Here is a 24,547-nt window from a genome sequence, read left to right as displayed (position 1 = left end):
GTACGAGTCTAAACATTTTTTCGCTAAGATCCCTACAATGCGCAGAGTTCACATGGATCAATAGACAGGGTGTCATTTCCCTGCAGACTGATCAGACACCCCCAGAGCTTTGCAGCATGCAACCGGCAATTCTTGAGTATTTCCTAAGCAATCAGATCTTTTTGGGAGTTCGCTCAGCCAACAAATTAAAATTTCCTACAAGTACCCTTCAGGGCAGCCGGAGAAGAGTTTGTCTTCTATGTATGTTATCGCTCACAGGAAGAGCCAAGGGACAAATAAATAATACATTTAACAAACCCTCCCAAAGTCTCATGAGGATGCCAGATATCTGTTCAACAGTGTTAACACAGCTGAGGATTCCTGGAACCATGTACACTGCTCTGTGCAAGGCCTCTTAACAGAATGGACAACTGATGTCCTTCAACATCACCGAGACCTGGAGTCCCTCACCAACACCGAGATCAAGCACCCTCACCAGCATCGAGACAAGATGTCCCCCACTAACACAGCTTATGTCCCTTACCAGCACTGAGACAATCCTTATCAACATTGCTGGCAAGGGACCATGAGTCCCTTGCCAGCACTAAGATGTTACTCACCAACTGTCAGCAGATTGGACATCTGATGTCCCTCAACATTGCTGAGACCTGGAGACCCTCACCAGCACTGAAACCCGGTGTCCCTCAACAACACTGAGGTCCAGCGCCCCTCACCAACACTGAAACCCAGCTTCGCTCAAAAAACATTAAGATCTAGTATTCCCCACTAACTGTCAGAAACCATGAAATCAGACCGAGACAGAAGTACAGTTAAATCACACTTGTTTAATAATAAAAGTAAAAAGAACAAACGTAATCAAAACATAGCCAAAGTTCAGTAACTGGAATGGATAGTCAGCCAAGCCAGAAGTCAGGGATCAAAGTAGTGGAACAGCAAGCAGGATCCAGAGCCAGAAGGGATGTCAGCAAAGCCAGTCTTTGAACAGGAACACAGGAGATGTTTCTTGTGATGTTGACCAAGGCGAAGGCAGAGCTCCTCTGGACTGGACAGCTAAAGTAGGCAGGACTGACGAGCAGGATTTCAACAACAGCTGAGTAACTGTGGAGAGAGATGGGAGCTGGCAATTAGCCGACAGCTAAGCGGCCAGCTCAAAGAAGGAAGAGCTGAGCCCAGCCCTGACAGTAACACTGAGAACCGGTGTCCCATATCACCATTGGTACATTTAACAGACCTAACCAAGATAGGGGCTTCTGGAGAGGACTAAGAGCAAGCCTCTTACCCACTGACTATGGAGCCAGACAGTCTGCTACGGGGTTTCCTGCTATTGTCTGAAGGTGTTCTGTGTTTATTCTTCTGATAATGAGTATTGTATCTTCTGTGCTTGAAGTCGGCAAGTCTGACCTGGAATGAAATCTCCGAATCATCCAGGTGGCTAATTAACGTAATGTTTATAGTATGTCAGTTGTTGTAACTATGTTTCTGATTACAGTTTGTATTGTTAGGGTAATATGCTCAGGAGGGGATGTCCTCCTGTAGGATATAAAAGTATGTCTGAGTTTCAAATAAAGTGTTCCAGTTTTGTAACTGAGCTAGTCTTGCCTCGTTCTTGGTTGCAATATGTGGATGTAATATCTGATCTCTGATGTTCAGACTGGAAGAGGCTGTATACTGATGGAAGAAGCGGAGTGCGGGACGGGTTCCGTGACAGTACATTCTTCAACTCAAGACCAGGAGTCCCTTACCAGCACTGAGATGTTCCTCACCAGCACCAAGACCAAGCACCCTTTACCACCAGCATTGAGACACAGTGTACCTCATTAACACCTGACATCCCTTACCAGCACTGAGATGTTCTTCACCAACCCTGAGACCCAGCATAACTCTCCAGCACTGAGACCTGGAGTCCCCCAACAGCACTGAGACCTGGAGTCCCCCAACAGCACTGAGACCTGGAGTCCCCCAACAGCACTGAGACCTGGAGTCCCCCAACAGCACTGAGACCTGGAGTCCCTCAACAGCACTGAGACCTGGAGTCCCTCAACAGCACTGAGACCTGGAGTCCCTCAACAGCACTGAGACCTGGAGACCCTGCAACACTCACCAGCTCTGAGAGCTGACAACCAGCACATTTTAGAAACAATGAGAATCAGCATCCTTCACCAACCCTGAGAGCCAGTGTTCCACAGTATCACTGGAACCCTCACCAGGACTAAGACCTAGTGGTCCTCACAAACACTGATACCAGGCATCCATTACCAGAGCTAAGAACTGACAACCAACATCTTGCACCAGCACTGAGAACCAATGTCATTCCAATAAGAAAATGGCATCCTTTTCCAGCACTGAGAAATAGCATCCTTCACCTGAAATCAGAACCATCATCCATTAACAGGCCAGTTTAGAGAAGGAAGGGCTGAGCCCAGCCCTGGCAACCTGACATGGATGCCACTCGACCTCTGAAGGTATGTTGTGGTATCTGACACCAAGCCATCGGTAGCAGATCCTTTAAGTCATGGGCACCCTGCGATGACCATTTTTTCTGCTTTGAACACATCAACTTCAGGAACAACATGTTCACTTGCTGCCTTATTTATCACACTCACTTTCAGATGCCATTGTAATGAGATAATCAATGTTATTCACTTTACCTCTCAATGGTCCCAATGTTATGGCTGATTGGTGTACTTTCCTTTAACTTATCTGGCTTCCTGTGTAGTATTCACATAAAGAATTCAGACAAAGGTCACCGTGAGCCTCCTACAGCCTAAAATGGCAGCTAACGGAGCAATACTCTGCACAGATGTGTATACCTCTGGGAATGTCTGGAATATCCGTGAATGTTGTTAGCAGTAAAGTAACATTACATTGCAGGTTATGTTATATGTGTACCCAACATCCAGAATGCTACAAACGTTGTGTGTAATGTGAGCTGCACCGGCAGCTATTGTGTAGTTGAGGATAGCACTTCACAGGGTAACCCGACACGACCACTCCAGATCGAGTGTCTCACTTCACCAACCATCCATAACACCCAGAATTCCCCTCTCTCCCGTTCTATCTGAACTAACTGGTCATCCTGCTAACTTTTAGGTGGATGGGTGACGTCTGATAGACATGACCACCACGTTACTGGATGGGTGACGTCTGATAGACATGACCACCATGTTACTGGATGGGTGACGTCTGATAGACATGACCACCACGTTACTGGATGGGTGACGTCTGATAGACATGACCACCACGTTACTGGATGGGTGACGTCTGATAGACATGACCACCACGTTACTGGATGCGTGACGTCTGATAGACATGACCACGTTACTGGATGCGTGACGTCTGATAGACATGACCACGTTACTGGATGCGTGACGTCAGATAGACATGACCATGTTACTAGATGGGTGATGTCTGATAGACATGACCATGTTACTGGATGGGTGATGTCTGATAGACATGACCATGTTACTAGATGGGTGATGTCTGATAGACATGACCATGTTACTAGATGGGTGATGTCTGATAGACATGACCATGTTACTGGATGGGTGATGTCTGATAGACATGACCATGTTACTGGATGGGTGACGTCTGATGGATTTGACAAATAGGGGTTGATTTACTAAAATTGGAGAGTGCAAAATCTGGTGCACCTCTGTACAAAAATAATCAGCTTCCAGGTTTTATTGGCAAACCTTAATGGAACAAGCTGAATTAAGAAGCCGATTGGCTACCATGCACAACTAGACCAGTGTCCGAGTGCTCCAGTTTTAGTAAATCTCCCCCATATTGCCAACAGTTAAACAGCAAGATTTTAATGCGCAATCTTTCCTCCATCACCCCAAGTATGCACAATTCTGTGAACGATCGTTTGTTGGTAATCACCATCACCGTCTAATGAGCAAACAATGTACTAAGGCTCCATGGCTCATTTGCATACACAAGTCAATGCGGATTTCAAACTGAAGCATCAGGTTGGGGATCCGGGGTCCTAGGAGAACGCCCAACACTGCACTCCAATCACAGCTACAAAACCTGCTGCACGCCATAGGTGGGGAACACAGCATAGTGCCATCCGAAGGCGCACACTGCCCCATTCCCCACCCAGGCAGGAGATTATTATGCCTGGCACACAACCAATGACACACGGAAAGGATGGGCAGAGGGTGCAGTGCTGGGCATTCAATGAATGTACAGGAAGGGCAGAGGGCACAGTGCTGGGCATTCAATTAATGTACAGGAAGGGCAGAGGGCACAGTGCTGGGCATTCCATGAATGTACAAGAAGGGCAGAGGGCACAGTGCTGGTCGTTCAGTGAATGTACAGGAAGGGCAGAGGGCATAGTCCTGGGTGTACAGTGAATGTACAGGAAGGGCAGAAGGCACAGTGCTTGGCATTCAGTGAATGTACAGGAAGGGCAGAGGGCACAGTGCTGGGCTTTCAGTGAATGTACAGGAAGGACAGAGGGTGCAGTGCTGGGCATTCAATGAATGTACAGGAAGGGCAGAGGGCACAGCGCTGGGCATTTAGTGACTATATGGGGAGAGGCAGAGGGCACAGTGCTGGGCGTTCAATGAATGTAGAAGGGCAGAGGGCGCAGTGCTGGGCGTTCAATTAATGTACAAGAAGAGCAGAGGGTGCAGTGCCAGGGGTCCAATGAATGTACAGGAAGGGCAGAGGGCACAGTGCTGGGCGTTCAGTGAATGTACAGGAAGGGCAGAGGGCACAGTGCTGGGCGTTCAGTGAACGTACAGGAAGGGCAGAGGGCACAGTGCTGGGCGTTCAGTGAACGTACAGGAAGGGCAGAGGGCACAGTGCTGGGCGTTCAGTGAATGTACAGGAAGGGCAGAGGGCACAGTGCTGGGCGTTCAGTGAATGTACAGGAAGGGCAGAGGGCACAGTGCTGGGCGTTCAGTGAATGTACAGGAAGGGCAGAGGGCACAGTGCTGGGCGTTCAGTGAATGTACAGGAAGGGCAGAGGGTGCAGTGCTGGGCATTCAATGAATGTACAGGAAGGGCAGAGGGCACAGTGCTGAGTTTAGTGAATGTACAGGAAGAGCAGAGGGCACAGTGTTGGGCGTTCAGTGACTATATGGGAAGGGCAGAGGGAGCAGTGATGAGCATTCAGTGACTATATTGGAAGGGCAGAGGACGCAATGCTGGGTGTACAGTGACTATATAAGAAGGGCAAAGGGTGCAGTGCTGGGCATTTAGTGAATGTACAGAAAGGGCAGAGGGTGCAGTGCTGGGCATTCAGTGACTATATGGGAAGGGCAGAGGGTGCAGTATTGGGCATTCAGTGACTATATGGGAAGGGCAGAGGGTGCAGTTTTGGGCGTTTAATGATTGTACAGGATGAGTAGAGGGTGCAGTATTGGGCGTTCGGTGACTATTTGGGAAGGGCAGAGGGTGCAGTATTGGGCATACAATGACTATATGGGAAGGGTAGAGGGTGCAGTATTGGGTGTTTAGTGATTGTACAGGAAGTGCAGAGGGTGCAGTATTGGGCATTCAATGACAAATAGGAAGAGTTTAGTGGGCAAAGGACAGGGTGGGTAAAGCGATACTGAAGAGGTTGCAGAGCTGGGTAGGCATGTTGTTGGGTGATGCCAGGATAATGAAAGCTGTAGGACATCACTGAGGTAAGTTGCCATCATGCATTGCTCAGAGAGGAATTGTCACTTCCAATTGCCATCAGCCCTGATCATGGAGCTTGGAATAGACATCTCGGAGCCCCCCCAGCTACTGTCCACCTCTTCATCGCATTAACTCTTACCTCCCTGGGCACACTATTAGATTGTAAGCTCATTAGCCCAGTTCTGGGCCTGTATGTAGGTGTAAGGACAGCAAGCTGTATTTTGGTCAGTAATAGCACTGGCGTCTCAGGGGTTACCACACTGGTGATGACTGGGTTAACCCTTGAAATGCCCAGAGTCTTGGAGACTTGTAGCACACTGTGTCCGCCTTGGAAATTATGCCGCTCGGCATCCCCTCTTTAATCACAGCCAGGTGATAGTGCGGCCCCCGGGGGAGAGGCTGACACATTGATTACACATCCACTGCAATTACCTGCACTCCCAACAAGTCTATAACTGCACTGCAACTGGCCGGACTGTCCCCACGCCACCAGCCATGTCACTGCCAAGGCCAGGAGGCCGAGGGGGCCACACATTTCAGGGGGGGGGTCCAAGGAGGGATCACTGAATTCTTAACCCGGATAGCCTGTAAAGAGCGGGGGAGCAGCTGGGGAGCCCATTGTCACCATGCCTGGCTTCATTGAGGGGGAAAGTGTAATAGTGGGGCGCAGAGGGGTGGTGGGGGCAAGGGGCTGTGGATGCCACTGGAGAATTGAGGATGGATGACACTGGGGGAGATGAGTCTGACACTGTAGTGTGGGGGGGGGGGTTGACACTGACAGTGTGCTCAGTGGAGGGGGGTGTTAGTGTGATACTAGAGAAGGGATTGAAAGTGACAGTGGACATTATAGGGAGGGGACTTGAGCGTGACAATGCAGGGAGGGAAATGTGTCACGGAGGGGGTTGGGGTGAGTGTGACACAAATGAGTGGGGTGGGGGGTGAAGCTGAAGAAGGAGGTGCATTTAGTGTGACACTGGACAGTGTGATCAGGGGAGGGGGGACGTGAGTGTAAAACTAGAGAGTATATGGGGGTTGAGTGTCATACCGGGGGGGGGGGGCGTGACACCGGAGAGGGCGAGTGTGACATGGGGGGGTTGAACGTGACACTGGGTAGTGGTGAGTGTGACAGGGGGGGGGGGGGGATTGTGACACTGGAGAGTAAAGGGGGTTTGAGTGTCACACTGGAGGGAGGAACTATGATAGTGGCGAAGGGGGGGAATGTAACATGAGAAAATGAGGGGGGTGAGTGAGTGAGACACCTGGGGGAGGGGTGAGTGAGACACCTGGGGGGGGGGGTGAGTGAGTGAGACACCTGGGGGGGGTGAGTGAGTGAGACACCTGGGGGGGTGGGTGAGTGAGACACCTGGGGGGGGGAGTGAGTGAGACACCTGGGGGGGGGGAGTGAGTGAGACACTTGGGGGGGTGAGTGAGACACTTGGGGGGGTGAGTGAGACACTTGGGGGGGTGAGTGAGACACTTGGGGGGGTGAGTGAGACACTTGGGGGGGGGTGAGTGAGTGAGACACTTGGGGGGGGGGGTGAGTGAGTGAGACACTTGGGGGGGGGGTGAGTGAGTGAGACACTTGGGGGGGGGGTGAGTGAGTGAGACACTTGGGGGGGGGGGTGAGTGAGACACTTGGGGGGGGTGAGTGAGTGAGACACTTGGGGGGGGTGAGTGAGTGAGACACTTGGGGGGGGTGAGTGAGTGAGACACTTGGGGGGGTGAGTGAGTGAGACACTTGGGGGGGTGAGTGAGACACTTGGGGGGGGGGTGTGGGACACCTGGGGGAGAAGGAGTGAGGAGTAGCGATCAGTATGAGGAGTACAGGGGATGGAGAATGTTTCCTGATAATCCTGGCCTGCAACAATTCTACAAACTCAAAATACATATTGGCCTACATTTTAAAAGAAAGTAGATTTTTTTTTGTATGTTTTTTAGCAGAAAGTAAAAATGTTTTTGTTTTTTTGTTTTCAAAATGGTCGGTATTTATTAAAAAACAAAAAAAAACAAAAACGTAGAGGTGATCAAATACCACCAAAAAAAAGCTCTATTTGTGGGGAAAAAAAGACAGTACAGTGTTGCATGACCGCGCAATTGTCAGTTAAAGTAAAGGCAGTGCCATATCGCAAAAAATGGCCTGGTCATGAAAGGGGGGTAAAACTTCCGGAGGGCAAGTGGTGAATGTAGACTCCACTCACTGTCTGGCTGCCATATGAAGCAAAATCAGCGAGGTGTCCTCTACTGACCTCCATGTGCCTATGCCCAGCCCCTCCTAGAACACCCCCAAACCAAAGACATACAAGAGCGACGTGCATATTACTACCACCCGATACCTGGAAGAGACGACACCCCACAGCCCCCCCAACACAACCGGTACAAATGACAAGTATTTGTCACCTTGTGTGAAACATCGAATGAATATCTACATACTGGCCTCCCATTCAGCGTGTGCGCATATATCTGTATATATCCAAATACACACAACCTGGATACATAGTGTGTGAATATATATATATATATATATATATATATATATATATATATATATATATATATATATAAACACATAGTGTAGACAGAGGAATGGGTAGGATATAGTGATGAGTGATGGTTATATGGAATACATATGGGGTGAGAAACAAGGGAGTGGTCCTATATATACTACAGGGATGAGAGTTATCATAAAGAACACAGTATATACATGGTATAGATTAATATATACACACAATACAATGGTCCTATAGAATACACTGTATTTAAAATTATATTTTTTTTTTTTTTTAAGAATCTTAGTAATAGAAGATATCTATGAACTAGGAAAATGTAGAAATTGTAATATAAAATTATATTATATAAATAATAATAATAATAATAATAATATTATATATATATATATATATATATATATATATATATATATATATATATATATATATATATATATATATATATATATCAGGGATGGGAATGGTTACATGTATACATTGGGAGTGGATACATCCACTGGGTGTGTTCCTATAGAGTGTATACAGATGATATACAGCAATACAGGGGATCACAATGGATATCAGAATGAATTTGACGAATGAGCGCTCTCCGTCAGACTCTGACCACAATAATTGACAGGCAAATCGCTCAGAACCGACAGAAAATCTGAATTTCAAATAGACAGAAATTTCTCTGCACAAATCACCCATAATTCCGCTAATCAGGACATGATCACCTCCTCGCCGAACCGCACACACCTATCTCCCCCCCCCTCCGCCCCCGCCCACGATTCTGCCTTGTACATAAGACCTTGACACGGGCGAACGCTATACGTGTCACCAGCACCAAGGGCACAGCACCCACCCTGAATCCCCGATCGGCCCCAGACACCTCGCCGCAAAACTCACTCTGCGTCTGACAAGTGATGTAAGGAGACAGCAATCCTCAACCCCCACCCCTTTTAAAAAACTATCACGGCCCCGACAATCGCCAAACCCAACACCCCCCCCCCCCCCCCCCCCCATCTACAAAACTGTCTAAAATGGAGACTCCTGGAATGTGCAGAGGAAGACAACTACAAACCTATGGAAAAACCAAAAACACGATTAAAAAAAAAAAAATGAAATAAAAATTAAATAACGTATTTTGGTCTCTCTGGGCGGGTGGAGACGGCTTAAAGCAGAAACGCGGGCCGGCGCTCGATCCCGCAATGCTTTGACAAATCCCGCGGCACTGAAGAGGTTAACGGCAGAACGTTTCACTCGATTTGTAGGGGGGGGGGGGGAGAAGAAAAAAAAGCTAAGGGATGAGGTAAGGGAGGAGGCGCCCGAACACGCGTTGAGTATGACAATTCTATGCGCTACTGCGCAAGGTTTTAATGTATTCAAATGCACAGACTTTTCAAAGCCCCCCCGCAAAAAGTAAATATGAGCCCCCCCCCCCCAAAAAAAGAAAAAATCTAAAATTGCACCGCCACCACCTGGCTCGCCGGTTATTTAGGGTTCCGTGGAAGGAGGTGTTGGGAAGAGGGTTAGGGAGCGAGGGGGGGGGGATTTATAGAAGGGTGGGCACACAGACATAAAACAGCCCCCACCCCATCTTCACATCCCCCATCCTCGAAGCTTCTCCAAGAAGTCAGTAGCCAACATTTCATGGATGGTTACCCATAATGATTATCACTCCACATCACTGCTAGCCCCCAGCCTTTTCTACCCTTCCAGCCGCGTCGGCCATCGCGGCCCCCCACAACCCTTATTTTCTTCCAATGTAAATGCGACAGAGAATCACAAGATAGAAAGAAATAAATAATAAAAAAAAAGACTCCGAACAGTATGGCGGTGGGTACCAATGTTATCCCCACCTTCTCCTCCCCAACGACGCGCCCCCCCCCCCCCACCAACACCACCACCGTACGGACTCTCCTCCCCCAACCACAGCACTCCCCACCGTTACATGATCCACTTTGGCAAAGCATAGCGCGCTCGCTGCACATTGCACCATGAGCAGGGCGAAGGGGGGGTGGGGGGGGGGGTACAGCTCACGAGGGTGCAAAACGTGACGCTTTGTGTATCTCCGCAACATACACAAACTCGGAAAACGTATAGGTAGACGCTTCGGGGAGAAAAAAAAAAAAGGTGGACGCAAAAATTTGGCGGGGGGAGCATTCGTTCTAAAACACAAAAAAAAAAAAAAAAATTGCATAAAATTGATCAAACAACAAAAAAAAAAAAAAAAAAGGGAAATAAAATGGCTTTTCTAATCCCCCCCAGTAAATAAGGGAGCGTAATTGTAGCGGGGACCGTATCTCAGATTTGCAGCTGTGGGTCTAATCGCAGTGCTATTAAAGCCCCTCTCCTCCTCCTCCCGCTCTACGCTCTCTCCGTCCACTTTCACATTGATGTTGGGGGGGGGGGGGAATAATGTGTCTTATGGATAATCAACCTAAATAGGCAGCCCGTCCTGGCAATCAGCACAATAATTGCACCTTTTTACAAACCAACTCGCTTTGACATACTCCAAGGCAATGGAAAAAGAAAGAAAAAAATATTGAAAAAGCCGAGATAAACAAAGCTTTTCTAAACAGGAAAAAAAAACATGGAAAAAGAAAAAAAAGATACAAATACAAATAAAAAATATTGATACAACATAACTTTAATCCAGGTGTCTTCCAGAACAAGCAAAAAGCGGGATCAGAATTTAATACAATATACCCGAAATTTGTTGACAAATAAAAAGGAAAGACGGAATTTCCTCTACGAAAAAAAAACAAAAAAAAAGGGATGAACTTTACGAACGTCTCCCACACAATTAGTCCTTTGTAGTGACCCACGCAGGACTAAAACACCCAACGCACACACATAATAGGTAAGATAATCCAACCCCGACACAATACATCACTCCGTCGAGCCTGCAACGTCGTCCCCAAAAAACAAAAGGGGAAAAAAAAAAAAACTTGAAGTCGGAAAGTGAAAAAAAAAATTTTTTAAAATGAACGAAAAAAAATATATATATATCGTTGGAACCAAACTGATTTTTTTTCTTTTTCTTCTTTTACAGCGACTGAGAAGAGAAAAAGATGGAGGCAGCTTTAATTTCACGCTAGGCTCCCTCGAAAAAACCAGACCAGCCCCGATTCCTCCCCTTCGTCTCCCTGTTTACCAAGCCGAGCGTTTTTCTAGGGGTTGCGTGGACAGGAAAACGAGAAAGAATTGCAAAGGAATAAAAAAAAAAAAAAAAGAAAGAAAATACAAATAATTAAAAGGAAAAAAATTGAAATGATTTAATTTAACAGGAAAAAAAGATTTGCAGACAATGTTTCTATCTGTAGGGGGGAGGGGAATTTTCTCTTTCATTTAAACGTAACAAATTTTTCAAATAAAAAAAAGAAAAAGAAATAAAAACAACATTTACCAAAAAATTGAAATAATTTAATAAAATAAATTTGCCCAATTTTTACAGAATTTTCCTGCCTGTAGGGGAAGGGGGGGGGTTGTTTTTTATTTTTTTTTTTATTATTAAAATGTAACAATTCCCCCCCCCAAAAAAAATAAAAGGAAACAGAACAAAAAAAAACAAGGAAAACAAAATTCCCGGGAGGGGAAATAGAGAACGCGGTTTGTTTCGGCGCCGTCACCTTGTGGAACGTCTCCGGGAGATCGGAGGGCAGCCTATGTGGGTCAGTAGAAGGAGGAGGACGATGGATGGGGTGAGGAGGAAAAGGGGGGGTGAGGAAGGTGGAGGGGTAGGGGGGGAGAATTTGGGATTTTTTGTGGCCTCCAGGAGTGAAGAAAAGGAGGTGGGACGCGATCAGTCACCTACACAACGCATCAAAGTCACTACGCTTTACTTCCAGGTGACATCACTGGCTGGAAGAAGACGGAAGACGGGCGGCCCGGGCTACACACGCCACCGATTAGATCACCGCCATGTGGAAGGGCGCCCACCGCCGCGTTCGCCGTCTGGCTGCCTAGGGGGGCCACCGCCGGCACGTCTACGTATAGAGGACGCAGGGCGGCGCGTTTGTACGCCCGTGTACGCATAAGAGCGCAAACGTACGCTTGGACAGCGGGGCATTCAGGTGTTTTGCCCCTTCAGGTGAGACAACACCTGTCCCATCCCCCCCTCCTCAGGTGAGATATTATATACCTGGACTGTGCACAGCGCCCCCTCCCCGCAGGGGCTGGACCTCGCTCTGCCCTCTCAGGTGCGCACAGGTGATTCTCTATCACTTCCCCTCCGGCAGGTGTGCGGAGTCCGGGGAGGAGAGTTCCTGTGTGGTCCCTATGAGGGGTCCCTATGGGGGGTGGGGGGGGCCCTCTCCTCCCTTCCCCCTCCCTCTGACCTGTACGGTGATGTCCGGCGGGCTCCTCGCGCTCTCTCGTCTCTCCTCCGCTCGGGATCAGCTCCAACCTCAACTCTGCACAGCGGCTCCGGCATCCGCACACTCCGCCAGCGCCCCGCCCGGGACCGCCCACACGCCGCCCCCGGCACCGCCCACACGCACGCCCTTTAAAGGCGCAGCGCAGCGTGCGATACTCACCTGGACCGATTACCGCACGATGGGGGAGACGGGGGGAGGGGGAGATGGGGTGTATCAGGTGTATAAATAATATATTCGAGGTGAGGGGGTACACACACAGGTATTACAGCGGGCTCTTTAAGGTGAGAGGTGTATATAGAATTATAATATAATATTACAGGTAAGGAGCAAATCTATATATAAATATACACAATTCATCTGTAATATTATATAATAATAGTTCTATATACACCCCTCATCTGTAATATTATATTATAATATGTCTATATACACCCCTCATCTGTAATATTATATTATAATATGTCTATATACACCCCTCATCTGTAATATTTCTATATACACCCCTCATCTGTAATATTATATTATAGAATGTCTATATACACCCCTCATCTGTAATATTATATTATAATATGTCTATATACACCCCTCATCTGTAATATTATATTATAATATGTCTATATACACCCCTCATCTGTAATATTATATAATAATAATTCTATATACACCCCTCATCTGTAATATTTCTATATACACCCCTCATCTGTAATATTATATTATAGAATGTCTATATACACCCCTCATCTGTAATATTATATTATAATATGTCTATATACACCCCTCATCTGTAATATTATATAATAATTCTATATACACCCCTCATCTGTAATATTATATTATAATATTTCTATATACACCCCTCATCTATAATATTTCTATATACACCCCTTGTTTGTAATATATACTAATGATTCTATATACATCCTTCACCTGTAATATTATATAATAATAATTCTATATACACCCCTCATCTGTAATATTTCTTTATAATATGTCTATATACACCCCTCACCTGTAATATTATATTATAATATTTCTATATACACCCCTCATCTATAATATTTCTATATACACCCCTTGTCTGTAATATATACTAATAATTCTATATACACCCCTCACCTGTAATAATATATTATAATATTTCTATATACACCCCTCATCTGTAATATTATATAATAATAATTCTATATACACCCTTCACCTGTATTATTATATAATAATAATTATATATACACCCCTTATCTGTAGTATTATATAATAATAATTCTATATACACCTTTCACCTGTAATATTCAATTATAATAATTCTAAATACACCATTTACCTGTAATATAATATTATAATAATTTCATATACACCCCTGACCTGTAGTATACTGTACCATTAAAATAATTCTGCATACATCCCTCACCTGTGATATTAAGCTATAATAATTCTTTATACACCCCTCCCCTGTAATAATCAATTGTAATAGTTCTACATACATCTCCCTCCTGCAATATTAAAGTGGACCTCCCCTTTTCCTTACCTTTGCCGATCAGATCCAGTGATGTGTCTCTCTCCTCCTTGGACAGATTGATAGGGGCCTGGAGTGCCAGCGGGGAACCTCAGAAGGGGAGGATCGGGGCTGTTCTATGCAAAACCATTGCACAGAGCAGGTAAGTATAACATGTTTGTTATTTTCATACAAACACTTTAATCCATAATAATTCCATTTATAATAGTTCTATATACACCCCTCATCTGTACTATTACACTATAATAATTCTATATACACACCTCTCGGCTGAAGGCTGATGGGTGTATATAGATTAGTAATTATAATGTAATTTTACAGGTGAGGGGTGCATAAAGAATTATTATAATGTAATGTTACAGGTAAGGGGTGTAAATAGAATAATTATAATATAATATTACAGGTGAGGGGTGTATATAGCATTGTTATGATGGTATATTACAGGTGAGGGGTGTATATAGAAATATTATAATATAATATTACAAGAGGAGTGTACAGTATACAGAATTATTATAATGGAATATTACAGGTGAGGGGTGTTTATAGAATTATTATAATGGAATATTACAGGTGAGGGATGTATATACAATTGTTATGATGGAATATTACAGGTGAGGGATGTATATAAAATTATTATGATGGAATATTACAGGTGAGGGATGTATATACAATTGTTATCATTGTAGGGGCAGATCCAGAGTGTAATCTCGGGAGGGGCACTGCCAACATTTTTGCGGGCAATTTGTAGGGGAAATGGCTGGTGTTAGGGCTTCAATCATCACGGCACCATGGTTATTATGGTGTCAGGATGATTGAAGCGCATTATTTCTCTTATTACATTGTAATATAAAATGAAAATATAAAATGAAATAGTTCAACTCACCATAATGCAGAATCAGTGGGAGCCCTGAGTGTGTCACTTGCCACGTCACCTGTAATCAGATGCAGATTGTCACCGCCAGTGGCCAGTGACAGTGTCCCTGTAGTCCCAGAGTGAGGCCTGCACAGTAATGGAAGTCTTCTTTTAGATGCAGAAATGAGGCGATGCATGGGGGCGGTGAGAGACAGTGGCGTCTCCAGCTTTCATTTTTGGGGGGGCACATGGGGGGACAGGGACAAAAGTAGGGGGGCAACTATAAAATGCAATTATATACACACACATATAAATACACAGTGTCTTGAAAAGTATTGGTGGTTGCAGCAATGTAGAGGGGAGGACAGGGTGGTTGTAGCCAGGTGGAGGGGAGGAAGGGGTGGGAGCAGCCAGGTGGAGGGCAGGACGGGGTGGATGTAGCCAGGTGGAGGGGAGGACGGGGTGGATGTAGCCAGGTGGAGGGGAGGACGGGGTGGATGTAGCCAGGTGGAGGGGAGGACGGGGTGGATGTAGCCAGGTGGAGGGGAGGACGGGGTGGATGTAGTCAGGTGGAGGGGAGGACGGGGTGGGAGCAGCCAGGCGGAGGGCAGGACAGGGTGGATGTAGCCAGGTGGAGGGGAGGACGGGGTGGATGTAGCCAGGTGGAGGGGAGGACGGGGTGGATGTAGCCAGGTGGAGGGGAGGAAGGGGTGGGGGCAGCCAGGTGGAGGGGAGGATGGGGTGGGAGCAGCCAGGCAGAGGGCAGGACGGGGTGGATGTAGCCAGATGGAGGGGAGGACGGGGTGGGAGCAGCCAGGTGGAGGGGAGGACAGAGTGGGATCAGCCAGGCGGAGGGGAGGTTGGGGTGGGAGCAGCCAGGTGGAGGGGAGGACGGGGTGGGAGCAGCCAGGTGGAGGGGAGGACAGAATGGGAGCAGCCAGGTGGAGGGGAGGACGGGGTGGGAGCAGCCAGGTGGAGGGGAGGTCAGGGTGGATGTAGCCAGGTGGAGGGGAGGACAGGGTGGATGTAGCCAGGTGGAGGGGAGGACAGGGTGGATGTAGCCAGGTGGAGGGGAGGACAGGGTGGATGTAGCCAGGTGGAGGGGAGGACAGGGTGGATGCAGCAAGGTGGAGGGGAGGACAGGGTGGATGTAGCCAGGTGGAGGGGAGGACAGGGTGGATGCAGCCAGGTGGAGGGGAGGACGGGGTGGGAGCAGCCAGGTGGAGGGGAGGACGGGGTGGGAGCAGCCAGGTGGAGGGGAGGACGGGGTGGGAGCAGCCAGGAGGAGGGAAGGTCAGGGTGGATGTAGCCAGGTGGAGGGGAGGACGGGGTGGGAGCAGCCAGGTGAAGGGGAGGTCAGGGTGGATGTAGCCAGGTGGAGGGGAGGACGGGGTGGGAGCAGCCAGGCAGAGGGGAGGACAGGGTGGATGCAGCCAGGTGGAGGGGAGGACAGAGTGGTAGCAGCCAGGTGGAGGGGAGGACAGGGTGGATGCAGCCAGGTGGAGGGGAGGACAGGGTGGGAGCAGCCAGGTGAAGGGGAGGTCAGAGTGGATGTAACCAGGTGGAGGGGAGGACGGGGTGGGAGCAGCCAGGCAGAGGGGAGGACAGGGTGGGAGCAGCCAGGTAGAGGGGAGGACGGGGTGGGAGCACCCAGGTGGAGGGGAGGACGGGGTGGGAGCAGCCAGGTGGAGGGAAGGTCAGGGTGGATGTAGCCAGGTGGCGGGGAGGACGGGGTGGGAGCAGCCAGGTGGAGGGGAGGACTGGGTGGGAGCAGCCAAGTGGAGGGGAGAAAAGGGTGGATGCAGCCAGGTGGAGGGGAGGACAGAGTGGGAGCAGCCAGGTGGAGGGGAGGACGGGGTGGGAGCAGCCAGGTGGAGGGAAGGTCAGGGTGGATGTAGCCAGGTGGAGGGGAGGACAGGGTGGGAGCAGCCAGGTGAAGGGGAGGTCAGGGTGGATGTAGCCAGGTGGAGGGGAGGACGGGGTGGGAGCAGCCAGGCAGAGGGGAGGACAGGGTGGATGCAGCCAGGTGGAGGGGAGGACGGGGTGGGAGCAGCCAGGTGGAGGGGAGAAGGGGTGGGAGCACCCAGGTGTAGGGGAGGACGGGGTGGGAGCAGCCAGGTGGAGGGAAGGTCAGGGTGGATGTAGCCAGGTGGAGGGGAGGACGGGGTGGGAGCACCCAGGTGGAGGGGAGGATGGGGTGGGAGCAGCCAGGTGGAGGGAAGGTGAGGGTGGATGTAGCCAGGTGGAGAGGAGGACGGGGTGGGAGCACCCAGGTGGAGGGGAGGACGGGGTGGGAGCAGCCAGGTGGAGGGGAGGAAAGAGTGGGAGCAGCCAGGTGGAGGGAAGGTGAGGGTGGATGTAGCCAGGTGGAGAGGAGGACGGGTGGGAGCACCCAGGTGGAGGGGAGGATGGGGTGGGAGCAGCCAGGCAGAGGGGAGGACAGGGTGGATGCAGCCAGGTGGAGGGGAGGATGGGGTGGGAGCAGCCAGGTGGAGGGGAGGGCGGGGTGGGAGCACCCAGGTGGAGGGGAGGACGGGGTGGGAGCAGCCAGGTGGAAGGAAGGTCAGGGTGGATGTAGCCAGGTGGAGGGGAGGACGGGGTGGGAGCACCCAGGTGGAGGGGAGGACGGGGTGGGAGCAGCCAGGTGGAGGGAAGGTGAGGGTGGATGTAGCCAGGTGGAGAGGAGGACGGGGTGGGAGCAGCCAGGTGGAGGGGAGGACGGGGTGGGAGCAGCCAGGTGGAGGGGAGGAAAGGGTGGGAGCAGCCAGGTGGAGGGAAGGTGAGGGTGGATGCAGCCAGGTGGAGGGGAGGAAAGGGTGGGAGCAGCCAGGTGGAGGGGAGGACAGAGTGGGAGCAGCCAGCACCCCCCCCCATCCCCCTCGCTCCCCCCACCTGGAGGTAGGTTCTTACCTTGGAGGATAATAATAGAATCACTGTCCACTCGGCACCCTCATGGTCCCTCTTCTCCTCTCTTCCCCTCCTGCTCGGGGCTGCAGTCCTCTCAGGGAATCATCCTGGGGCCTGCTGGTATCCGGGAGTACATGTCCCATAATCCTCTGGTTGCTAGTTTCCCAGCCATTGGCCCTGAATGTAGCCAATAGGAGGGCATTGCCAGGTGAATGCTCGGCTCAAGGAGGAGAAGGAGGGGTGGAAATCTCCCCGCAGCTGCAGCTCTGCCTGTGTCACTCCCTTCATAGAGCCTGTCAGTTTCGGCGCCGCTGCCCTGTGTCAGCAACGGCTGATGGGGGGTCGCATTGTATACAGAATTATATAATATAATATTAGAGGTGAGGGGCGTATATAGAAATATTATAGTATAATATTACAGGTAAAGGGTGTATATAGAAAATTATAGAATAATATTACAGATGAGGGGTGTATATAGAATTATTATAATATCATAGCTCCCAACTGTCCCTGATTTCGAGGGACTGTCCCTGATTTGGAGCAATGTCCCTCTGTCCCTCCTTCCTCCTCATTTGTCCCTCATTTTGGCCTGATTTATATAGATGTATATAAAATGCACTATTTATCTATCAAAAAGTGTTTTCCAGTGCTAAACCTTTCATCCAATTTCTAAATTGCTGCATTTGTAAATACCAAAAGCCAATATAAAGGAATAGTAGTGGTAAAAAGCACTTGTGGGTTTAGCCAATCATTTTTTTTTATAAAATTCTCCTTTAAGGAGGGCGTGGCAGGGGGTGTGTCCTATTGCCTACATACTTTTGCAAATAGGTGTCCCTTATTCCCATTTCAGAAAGTTGGGAGGTATGTAATATAATAATACAGGTGAGGGGTGTATATAGAATTTTCAAAATATATTATTACAGGTGAGGGATGTATATAGAAAGATTATAATATAATATTACAGGTGAGGGATGTATATAGAAACATTATAATTAAAATATTACTGGTGAGGGGTGTATATAGAATTGTTATCATTGTAGGGGCGGATCCAGAGTCTAATCTTGGGAGGGGCACTGCCAACATTTTTATAATACACCTCACCTGTAATCACATTATAATAATTCTACATACACCCCTCACCTGTAATAATATATACATACATCTATATACACCCCTTATCTATAATGTTACATTATAATGACTCTATATACACCCCTCACTTGTAATATTCTAGTAAGTCTATACACACTTCTAAGCTTACAAGTGAGGGGTGTATATAGAGTTTTTACAATGTAATATTACAGGTGAGGGGTGTATCACTCCGGCTCACACTTTATAACTGTTTACAAGAAACAATTGTGTTTTTTCTCCTTTTGGGGTAACGGTTTTCGTTTTATACATAAAAGCTGATTATTGCAAGAGCCCCTGTCAGTGTTACATGGTTAGTCTTAAAGTGGATGTAAAGCCAATGTCATCCTTTCTAAACTCCTGCCATAAGGGTTATCTATAAGGATATACAAGCCTCCTGCATGTATCTTTACCTGTCAAATGTCTCCCCTCTGTTTGTTATGAGAGCCGAAAAACTGCAGATTATGTGGGCGGGTCTGTTGTCTGGAGCTCGGTGGGTGGAGTCGTGATGTCAGTAGACTCCCCGCTCTACACTCCCCTTGTCAATATGCATTTTCTCCTGTGTATTTCTTACACTGAACTTCTGCTATGATCTCTAACATCCAGTGAAAAGACAGGAAAGTAACCACATGACTTCAGCATGCCCAATCATGGTGAGGTGTGGAACAGCCAATCCTTGCAGAGCTGCTGAAGAAAGGAGTGAGGGAGGGAACTAAAAAATAATGCATGTCTTAGGCTAATGCACGAGATATGTAAATCACCTGTCACTCACAGCAAGGGGGAGGATTTGACAAAGTTTTTCTCAGTTTGTCAAGTTTTATCTCACTGAACAATAAAAGAGGATTGCTTAGAGATGGATTAACTTTTTGTGGCAAGACTGGGCTCAAATGATAGGAAATCTTATACTCTACATTATGACATCAACAAAAATAAAATTTTTCGGGTTTACATCCACTTTAACCCTATAACTGCTGCATCTGCAGGACAGCTTGCTCTGTTGAAAAATAACAGACTTACTGGCAGGATCAACAGGTGAAAATAAAAGAAAGAAGGCCAAAAAAGAAAATAATGCAGAATTGGTAAGCTGCAATTTAATAAACGTTTGCTTTTGGGTTTTTTAACTTTAAGTAACAAATACAGGTCTTTCCCCTCCCCCAGCCTGTGAGTGGACAGTAAAAAGAGAAGCAGCAGAATGGTGAGTTCAACTCTCTGTCACTCTGCTCTCTCCTCCTATCAGAATGCTCAATCTGATTGGCTCCTTACACTGCTTCTCCCTCACCCAGTCCACGTTCTGCTGCACTGGGACTGCAAGAGGCTGATACCAAGTCACATTCAGGTCCTTACACGCCTTGTATTTAAATAGAAAATACCTTTAATGATGGATTCATGATTACAGAGTTGCATTAGTTTATTTTACATTTGCCTAGAGTTTTGGCTTTGGATCCCCATTTTCCTTCACACGTGATGAGGTTGGGAAAGGTTGAGGAGCCTCAGAGTTCAGGCACTGTTCAGACCAGCCAGGAAAAAATGACTGAAACTTCAGAAAATGGGAGTCACAGCCAGCAAGTCATTGAGAAGACCAATGGGAGCATGGACTGGCTGCATAGGGAAAAGAAGAGATGTCATAGCTGGGCCTTCACAACTTTTTTTTTTTTTTTTTTAATTCTTGAAATGTTGCTGTCAGTTTTTTTCTGCCATTTCTGTCAGTGCAGCCTCACATCCTGCACATCTGTCAGCAGAGAACAGAGCGGTGGGAGGATTCCAGCACTGAAAGGGTTACTCCGCTTCGTGACTCCACTTCATGGGGGGGGGGGAATCCATCCTGATGGGGGTTGTTGCTGGAAATCAACTCAATCCAAACAGAAAGGTTTAAACATTTCCCCAACACAGAGGAATAATGAATGAATGAACCCAACAAACTCTCCAAACTCAGAAACATAGCAATACATTGTATCTGTCAGGGATGGAGCAATGCTCTGCAGATCTCTAGAGGGGCCTGAGATGGAATCATCTGCAGAATATATCTATATGTATTTGTCAGGGATGGTGCAATGTTCTGCAGATCTCCAGACGGGTCCGATATGGAATCATCTGTAGAATATATTAATATGTATCTGTCAGGGATGGAGCAATGCTCTGCAGATGTCTAGAGGGACCTGCGATAGAATCATCTTTAGAATATATCAATGTGTATCTGTTAGGGATGGTGCAATGCTCTGCAGATCTCTAGAGGGGCCTGAGATGGATCATCTGCAGAATATTTCAATGTGTATCTGTCAGGGATGGTGCAATGCTCTGCAGATCTCTAGAGGGACCTGAGATGGAATCATTTGCAGAATATATCAATGTGTATCTGTCAGGGATGGTGCAATGCTCTGCAGATCTCTAGAGGGACCTGAGATGGAATCATCTGCAGAATATATCAATGTGTATCTGTCAGGGATGGTGCAATGCTCTGCAGATCTCTAGAGGGGCCTGAGATGGATCATCTGCAGAATATTTCAATGTGTATCTGTCAGGGATGGTGCAATGCTCTGCAGATCTCTAGAGGGACCTGAGATGGAATCATCTGCAGAATATATCAATGTGTATCTGTCAGGGATGGTGCAATGCTCTGCAGATCTCCAGAGGGGCCTGCGATGGATTATCTGCAGAATATTTCAATGTGTATCTGTCAGGGATGGTGCAATGCTCTGCAGATCTCTAGAGGGACCTGCTATAGAATCATCTGCAGAATATATCAATGTGTATCTGTCAGGGATGGTGCAATGCTCTGCAGATCTCTAGAGGGGCAAGAGATGGAATCATCTGCAGAATATATCAATGTGTATCTGTCAAGGATGGTGCAATGCTCTGCAGATCTCTAGAGGGGCCCTAGATGGAATCATCTGCAGAATATATCAATGTGTATCTGTCAAGGATGGTGCAATGCTCTGCAAATCTCTAGAGGGGCCTGAGATGGAATTATCTGCAGAATATATCTATATGTATTTGTCAGGGGGAAGGTGGGATGGAGCAATGCTCTGCAGATCTCTAGAAAGTTGGTACTGGTACAATCTGCAGAATATATCAATATGCATCTGTCAGGAGGGGGATGGTACAGAGCAATGTTCTGCAGGTCACTAGTGTGGTTGGTGGTGGAATAATCTGCAGAATGAATCAATATGTATCTGTCAGACATGGAGCAATGTTCTGCAGATCTCTAGAGGGGTCAGAGATGGAATAATCTGAAGAACATACAGTGCCTTAAAAAAGTATTCATACCCCTTGACATTTTCCACATTTTGTCATGTTACAACCAAAAACATAAATGTATTTATTGGGATTTTTTGTGATAGACCAACACAAAGTGGCACATAATTGTGAAGTGAAAATGATAAATTGTTTTCCACATTTTTTACAAATAAATATATGAAAAGTGTGGGGGGTACATTTGTATTCAGCCCCCCTGAGTCAATACTTTGTAGAACCTCCTTTCACTGCAATTACAGCTGCAAGTCTTTTTGGGGATATCTCTACCAGCTTTGCACATCTAGAGAGGGAAATTTTTGCTCATTCTTCTTTGCAAAATAGCTCAAGCTCTGTCAGATTGGATGGAGAGCGTCTGTGAACAGCAATTTTCAAGTCTTGCCACAGAGTGTCAATGTGATTTAGGTCTGGACTTTGACTGGGCCATTCTAACACATGAATATGCTTTGATCTAAACTATTCCATTGTAGCTCTGGCTGTATGTTTAGGGTCGTTGTCCTGCTGGAAGGTGAACCTCCACCCCAGTCTCAAGTCTTTAGAGACTCTAATGCCCCGTACACACGATCGGACATTGATCGGACATTCCGACAACAAAATCCATAGATTTTTTCCAACGGATGTTGGCTCAAACTTGTCTTGCATACACACGGTCGCACAAAGTTGTCGGAAAATCCGATCGTTCTGAACGTGGTGACGTAAAACGCGTACTTCAGGACTATAAATGGGGCAGTAGCCAATAGCTTTTGTCTCTTAATTTATTTATGTCACAGGGGGCAGGGTTTCTGGGTGACGTCACCCGATGGCCATGCCCCCATAGTTGTATAAGAAATTTCAGACATCGGAACGAACAGAAAGGCGGGAGAAGTCCTTTATTATTAAATTTCTTCTTCCTCCGGTCTTCAATCTCCTCTGCTTCTTCCTCTGGTATTCATCTTCCTCTGCTTCTTCTTCCAGTCTTCTTCTTCCTCTGGTCTTCATCTTTCTCTGCTTCTTCCTCCAGTCTTCTTCTTCCTCTGGTATTTATCTTCCTCCGCTTCTTCCTCTGGTCTTCATCTTCCTCTGCTTCTTCCTCCAGTCTTCTTCTTCCTCCAGTCTTCATCTTCCTCCAGTCTTCTTCTTCCTCCAGTCTTCATCTTCCTCCAGTCTTCTTCTTCCTCTGGTCTTTATCTTCCTCCGCTTCTTCCTCTGGTCTTCATCTTCCTCTGGTCTTCTTCCTCCGATCTTCATCTTCCTTTGCTTCTTCCTCTGGTCTTCATCTTCCTCAGCTTCTTCCTCCAGTCTTCTTCTTCCTCTGCTTCTTCCTCTGGTCTTCATCTTCCTCTGCTTCTTGCTCCAGTCTTCTTCTTCCTCTGGTCTTCATCTTCCTCCGCTTCTTTCTCTGGTCTACATCTTCCTTTGCTTCTTCCTCCGCTTCTTCCTCTGGTCTACATCTTTCTCCGGTCTTCATCTTCCTTTGGTCGTCATCTTCCTCTGCTTCTTCCTCCAGTCTTCTTCTTCCTCTGGTACTTATCTTCCTCCGCTTCTTCCTCTGGTCTTCATCTTCCTCTGCTTCTTCCTCCAGTCTTCTTCTTCCTCCAGTCTTCATCTTCCTCCAGTCTTCTTCTTCCTCCAGTCTTCATCTTCCTCCAGTCTTCTTCTTCCTCTGGTCTTTATCTTCCTCCGCTTCTTCCTCTGGTCTTCATCTTCCTCTGGTCTTCTTCCTCCGATCTTCATCTTCCTTTGCTTCTTCCTCTGGTCTTCATCTTCCTCAGCTTCTTCCTCCAGTCTTCTTCTTCCTCTGCTTCTTCCTCTGGTCTTCATCTTCCTCTGCTTCTTGCTCCAGTCTTCTTCTTCCTCTGGTCTTCATCTTCCTCCGCTTCTTTCTCTGGTCTACATCTTCCTTTGCTTCTTCCTCCGCTTCTTCCTCTGGTCTACATCTTTCTCCGGTCTTCATCTTCCTTTGGTCGTCATCTTCCTCTGCTTCTTCCTCCGTTGCCACCGTCGCCACCCCTGCCACCGTTTAACCGCTGAACCGCTGAACCGCTGAAAATTTAAAAAGCGATCATCCACTGACTGGCTCTCGCCTTTCTGTTTACTCCGATGTCTGACATTTCTTATATAACCATGGGGCGTGGCCATCAGGTGACATATTCTGGAGACGCTGCCCTCTTGTCACAAACCCATCATGCCCCAGGTGGTGACATCACAAAGGGCGGGGTTTCCAGGTGATGTCACCCGATAGCCATGCCCCAATAGTTATATAAGAAATTTCAGACATCGGAGCGAACAGAAAGGCAGGAGCCAGTCAGAGGATGATCCCTTTTTTTTTATTTTCAGCGGGTCCGCGGTGGTGGCGGAGGTGGAAGACCGAAGGAAGAAGCAGAGGAAGATGAATCTCTCTATCTCTTGTTTGTTG

At 47.4% G+C, this 24,547-nt stretch overlaps 1 protein-coding gene across 1 annotated transcript in view; it reads right to left on the bottom strand.

Moving 5' to 3' along the window:
- LOC141116525 (neurexin-3-like) overlaps window positions 1-12,598 on the bottom strand; it is a 46,357-nt gene extending 33,759 nt beyond the window's left edge. Inside the window, exon 1 of the mRNA XM_073608927.1 lies at window positions 12,464-12,598. The gene's annotated coding sequence lies outside the window, so the exon portion shown is untranslated. The remainder of the gene's footprint in view (window positions 1-12,463) is intronic.
- Window positions 12,599-24,547: the final 11,949 nt, after the last annotated feature.

Source organism: Aquarana catesbeiana, linkage group LG13, assembly GCF_042186555.1.
Source record: "Aquarana catesbeiana isolate 2022-GZ linkage group LG13, ASM4218655v1, whole genome shotgun sequence".
NCBI lineage: Eukaryota > Metazoa > Chordata > Amphibia > Anura > Ranidae > Aquarana > Aquarana catesbeiana.
This window is presented reverse-complemented; position numbering and strand designations above follow the sequence as displayed.